The sequence below is a fragment of the Cajanus cajan genome, chromosome 9 (assembly GCF_000230855.2).
Source record: "Cajanus cajan strain Asha chromosome 9, NIPB_CcT2T_4, whole genome shotgun sequence".
Lineage (NCBI taxonomy): Eukaryota > Viridiplantae > Streptophyta > Magnoliopsida > Fabales > Fabaceae > Cajanus > Cajanus cajan.
The window spans coordinates 40,551,873-40,557,747 of record NC_138525.1 but is presented as its reverse complement, the minus strand read 5'-3'; the positions used below and the strand labels follow the sequence as shown (position 1 = coordinate 40,557,747).

Here is a 5,875-nt window from a genome sequence, read left to right as displayed (position 1 = left end):
AGCCAAGCAAAAACTTAAAGAAAAACTTGAAAGAGAGGCTCAACTTGCTACTTTAGAGGAAGAGATTCGAATATTAAAGGAGAAAGAAGAAAAATTCCATCACAAGCACCGAAGTAGAAATAGTTCCCACCATAGTTCTACTCTAGGAGAGTCAATGAATGATGATAGTCTTGTTTTAGGAGATCATTATCAACCCCCTCCTAGAAGAGTGCATAGGGCCCCCAAGCCAAGGGAATCTAGGGTAGATCTCCCTTATTTTCATGGGAAAGATGATGTTGAGGGGTACCTAGATTGGGAAATGAAGGTGGAACAAATTTTTGCTTGTCATCAAGTGAATGAAGAAAGAAAAGTCTCCTTAGCAACCCTAAGTTTTCAAGGTCACGCCATGTATTGGTGGACTTCTTTAGTGAGGGATAGGCGTCTCCATAATGATCCTCCAATTCAATATTGGAATGAATTAAGGAGTGCCTTGAGGAGGAGACATATTCCCTCTTACTATACTAGGGAGCTTATCAATAAGCTCCAACGACTCCATCAAAAAACTATGACTGTGGAAGAGTATAGACAAACAATGGAGTTGTACTTAATGAGGGCTGGTATTAGGGAGGAAGAAAATATTACAATTGCTAGGTTTTTAAGTGGGTTGACTTTTGACATAAGAGATAAAGTAGAGCTTCTCCCTTATAGGGATTTAAATGATTTGGTTCAACTTTGCATCAAGGTTGAACAACAAAATTTGCGAAAAGGTTCTAAAAGCTCATACTCATCATCTTTTTCAAAAGTTGACTACAAGAGGGAGGGCAAAACAAATGATTTTGAAAAAAATACTTTTCCCTCTAAAAACCTAGACAAAGGTAAAGAAAAAGAAAAAGAGAAGAAAACAATCACTTCACACACTAGCACTAAGACTAGTGACATAAAATGCTTTAAGTGTCTTGGGAGAGGCCACATTGCTTCTCAATGCCCTACTAAGAAAGTTATGATTTTAAGGGGCCAAGATATTTATAGTAGCCAAGATGAAGCTACTACTTCTTCATCTTCCAGTGAGGATGAAGAAGAAGCAAGTGAAGAAGAGCCATGTGAGGTTACTTACCCTTATAATGGGGAACTTCTTATGATGAGAAGGATCCTCAATAACCAACCTAGTGATACACAATCCCAAAGAGAGAACATCTTTCATACAAGATGTAACATTTCAAACAAGGCTTGTTCTCTCATAGTGGATAGTGGATCTTGGTGCAATTGTTGTAGCACTAGGATGGTTGAAAAGTTGGGTTTGACTACCACACCCCATCCAAAACCTTATCAACTTCATTGGCTTAATGATGATGGGGATATGGTGGTCAACCAACAAGTGGAAGTAGAGTTTTCCATAGGGAACTATCAAGATAAAGTTAAATGTGATGTAGTTCCTATGGAGGCTTGTCATATTTTATTAGGTAGGCCATGGCAATTTGATAAACAAACTCATCATGATGGCCTAACTAATAAAATAACTTTCACACATAAGGGTAAAAAGTTTGTGCTTCATCCTTTATCACCTTCACAAGTGAAAGAAGATCAAGTACAAATGAAGGCCAAACGAGAGCAAGAAAAAGGAAAACAAAAAAAAGTTGAAAAAAAAAAACTTTTAAAAATTGATGAAAAGGAGGATTCTAGAGAGATTAATGTTCCCTCTCTAGAGATAGTTCAAGAAGAGAGTTTTCAATCAAAACCTTTACACAAAACTTCTCTCTTTCTTGAATCATCATCTCATATCCTCATGTGTCGAGGAACATTAACTTGCACTGCCACATCTTCTTTGGAAACTACTCTACCTCTTAAGGTGAAAAATCTTTTAGATAAATTTGATGATATATTTCCCAAAGAAGGTCCAGTTGGACTTCCACCTTTTAGGGGAATAGAGCATCAAATAGATCTTGTGCCTGGGGCTAGTCTTCCAAATAGACCAGCTTATAGGACTAATCCACAAGAAACCAAAGAGATAGAGAAGCAAGTACAAGAGTTGTTGGAGAAGGGCTGGATTCAAAAGAGTCTAAGTCCTTGTGTTGTACCTGTCATTTTGGTGCCAAAAAAAGATGGAAAATGGAGGATGTGTTGTGACTGTAGAGCCATCAACAACATTACCATAAAATATAGGCACCCAATTCCTAGGCTTGATGACATGCTTGATGAATTGCATGGGTCATCCATATTTTCCAAGGTAGATCTTAAGAGTGGATATCACCAAATTAGAATCAAAGAAGGTGATGAGTGGAAAACCGCTTTTAAGACTAAGTTTGGATTATATGAATGGTTAGTAATGCCTTTTGGGCTTACTAATGCACCTAGTACATTCATGAGGTTGATGAATCATGCTCTTAGGGATTGCATTGGTAAGTTTGTCGTTGTTTATTTTGATGATATTCTAATCTATAGCCAAAGTCTAAGTGATCATGTGGATCACCTAAGACAAGTATTTCTTGTTCTTAGAGACAATCAATTGTTTGCCAATGTAGACAAGTGCACTTTTTGTGTAGATAATGTTATTTTTTTAGGTTTTGTGGTGAGTAAAAATGGGGTTCATGTGGACCCCGAGAAAATCAAAGCCATCCAAGAATGGCCTATTCCTACTAATGTAAGTGAAGTTAGGAGCTTCCATGGATTGGCAAGCTTTTATAGGAGATTTGTTCCTAACTTCTCTACATTAGCTTCACCTCTCAATGAGTTGGTGAAGAAGGATGTGGTCTTTGAATGGAAGGAAAAACATAACTTAGCTTTCCAAGATCTAAAGCATAAGCTCACTCAAGCACCTGTTCTAGCTCTGCCTGATTTTTCTAAAACCTTTGAGCTAGAATGTGATGCTTCAGGACTTGGCATAGGAGCTGTGTTGTTACAAGGTGGCCACCCAATAGCTTATTTCAGTGAAAAACTTCATGGGGCTGCCTTGAACTACCCTACCTATGACAAAGAGTTATATGCTTTAGTTCGTGCCCTTCAAACTTGGGAACATTATCTTGTGACCAAGGAATTTGTCATACATAGTGATCATGAATCACTTAAATATTTGAAGGGTCAACATAAATTAAATAAGAGGCATGCAAAATGGGTTGAGTATTTAGAACAATTTCCTTATGTCATCAAATACAAAAAGGGCTCTACTAATGTAGTAGCTGATGCTTTGTCACGGAGACATGTTTTATTGAACACCCTAGGTTCTCAAATACTAGGTTTTGATGACATCAAGGAGTTGTATGAGAAAGACCTTGATTTTGCTAACTTTTATTCTTTATGTATTCAAAAACCTTACCAAGGTTACTATATTTCTGAGGGGTTTCTTTTTAAAGAAAACAAACTTTGTATACCCCAAGGATCTATTAGAAAACTTTTGGTTAGGGAGAGCCATGAGGGAGGGCTCATGGGGCATTTTGGAATTGAGAAGACTCTTTCTCTTTTGAGAGAGAAATTCTTTTGGCCTCATATGAAGAGAGATGTCCAAAGGTTTTGTAGTAGTTGCATTGCTTGTTTACAAGCAAAGTCTACTACTAAACCTCATGGGCTATACACACCCTTACCTATATCTTCTTCTCCTTGGGTAGACATTTCCATGGATTTTATCCTTGGTTTGCCTCGAACCCAACGAGGAAAGGATTCCATATTTGTGGTTGTGGACCGTTTTAGCAAAATGGCACATTTTATTCCATGCCACAAAGTGGATGATGCAAGTAACATTGCTAAGTTATTCTTTCAAGAGATTGTGAGACTACATGGGTTACCCAAAACTATAGTCTCTGATAGAGATGTTAAGTTCTTAAGCCATTTTTGGAAAACTCTTTGGGCAAGGCTTGGAACTAAACTACTATTTTCTACCACATGTCATCCCCAGACTGATGGGCAAACTGAGGTAGTAAATAGGTCTCTAGGGACTATGTTGAGGGCAATCCTCAAAGGCAATAAGAAGTCATGGGATGACTATCTTCCTCATGTGGAGTTTGCCTACAATAGGGTGGTTCACAAGACCACTAACATGTCTCCATTTGAGATTGTTTATGGCTTTAATCCTCTTACTCCATTGGATTTATTACCTCTTCCGGATGTTGCTTCCTTTATTCATAAAGAAGGCACCTCTAGGGCTGAGTTTGTCAAGAAATTACATGAGAGGGTTAGAGATCATATTCAATCCCAAACAGAAAAATACCAAAAATACAATAATAAGGGTAGGAAGGAAGTTATCTTCAAGGAAGGTGACTGGGTTTGGCTACACCTTAGGAAGGATAGGTTTCCTTCCAAAAGAAAGTCAAAGCTTAGTCCTAGAGGAGATGGACCCTTCCAAATCCTTAGGAAAATCAATAACAATGCCTATGTTCTAGATCTTCCTTCTGAGTATGGTGTTAGTTCTAGTTTCAATGTTTCTGATCTTTCTTTGTTTACAGGACTAGCTACCCACGAGGCAGACACTCTGGATTTGAGGTCAAATCCTTTTCAAGAGGGAGGGGATGATGGAGGAGGCCCATGGGTTAAGGGCCCAACTACTAGAGCCATGGCAAGAAGGATGCATGAAGAGTGGGCCCAAGCCCAAGAAAGGCCCATTACTTTATTTTGTTGGGCTTTAGCCCAAGCCCATTAGATTAGGGTTAGAATAGGATTGGGCCTTAGTGCCTTGTATTTCTTTTGGGCCTTGTATTTTCGGCCTTGTAGTGTAGGATTTTCATTAGAGGTCATGTGAATTTAGAGTTAATTAGGTTACATGTGAATCTACATTAGCATGTAATTAAAAGCACATTTGGTGTGCATTTCGGCCATGTGCAATACATGCACATGGTGTGATCCGAAATGCAACTCAAATGGCCTCCTAATTACATGCCAAATGATAGCACATGGAGGGGGTGGCCGGTTGAAACCAAAATTTGAATTTAGAATTCAAATTTTGGCGCCTAGAGTTAAGTTAACCATACCATGGTTTTACTTAACTCTAGGTGAACCCAACTTAAACCCTTAACCTAATTTCTATTATAAATTCCTTCATGACCGGATTGTAGGATACTTTTGGATGATATATTGATGAGATTTCTTTCCATAGAAATTGCCTATCCGAAAGTCACTCTCCCTAACTCTACCCTACTTGAGATCCTCTCCTTGTAGAGCTAGGGAAACCTTCCTTCTTCCGGACTTAGCTAGACGCAAGCTAGAGTCACATTGGTGCTTCTTGGAGCTTCCATTCCTTGTCAATCTTCCAAGGAACCGAGGAGCATTGAGGGAATTCTTGAGGATTTCCAAGTGGAACCTCATCAATATCGCCCCGGAGTTCCTTTCCTTGCTGTGACTTCTCTTTCACTGTATTGGCTGTGATTTGAGGCTACATTTTCCAAAATAATCATGCAGTCATTAATAGGTTTCCCCATGAAAGATCCTCCAGCTGCTGAGTCTAATATCATGGTGCTTTGTTGGTCCAATCCTTGAAAGAAAAATTGGATGGTAAGCCAACGGTTGAAGCCATGTTGTGGGCATGATTGAAGATATCCTTTGAACCGCTCCCATGCTTCATAAATAGTCTCTCCAGTGCCTTGTTGGAAATTAGTGATTTTCTTCCTCAATTCTTTAGTTTTAGAAGGAGGAAAGAATTTCTCTAGAAAAGCTCTTTCACATAATTCCCAAGTTGCTATCTTTTCTCTAGGCACTGTTCTTAGCCACACCTTTGCCTTATCTCTCAAGGTGAGTGAGAATAAGCGGAGTCGCATTCCATCAGAAACTTCATCATCAAATTGCTGGGTCTCACAGATTTCCAAGAACCCCTCTAAGTGGTCATTAGGATCTTCTGATGGTAGTCCTCCAAAGGTGTTCTGTTTGAGCATATTCACCAGAGAAGCTGGTACAGTAGCTCCAGTTTGCATCTCCC

The 5,875-nt window shown here is 39.0% G+C and overlaps 1 non-coding gene across 1 annotated transcript; it reads left to right on the top strand.

Annotated features, from left to right (window-relative positions):
• Window positions 1–5,469: 5,469 nt before the first annotated feature.
• On the top strand, window positions 5,470–5,576 carry LOC145952240 (small nucleolar RNA R71). Its single transcript, XR_014429918.1, has one exon. It is a non-coding gene; the product is annotated as a small nucleolar RNA R71 (small nucleolar RNA).
• Window positions 5,577–5,875: the final 299 nt, after the last annotated feature.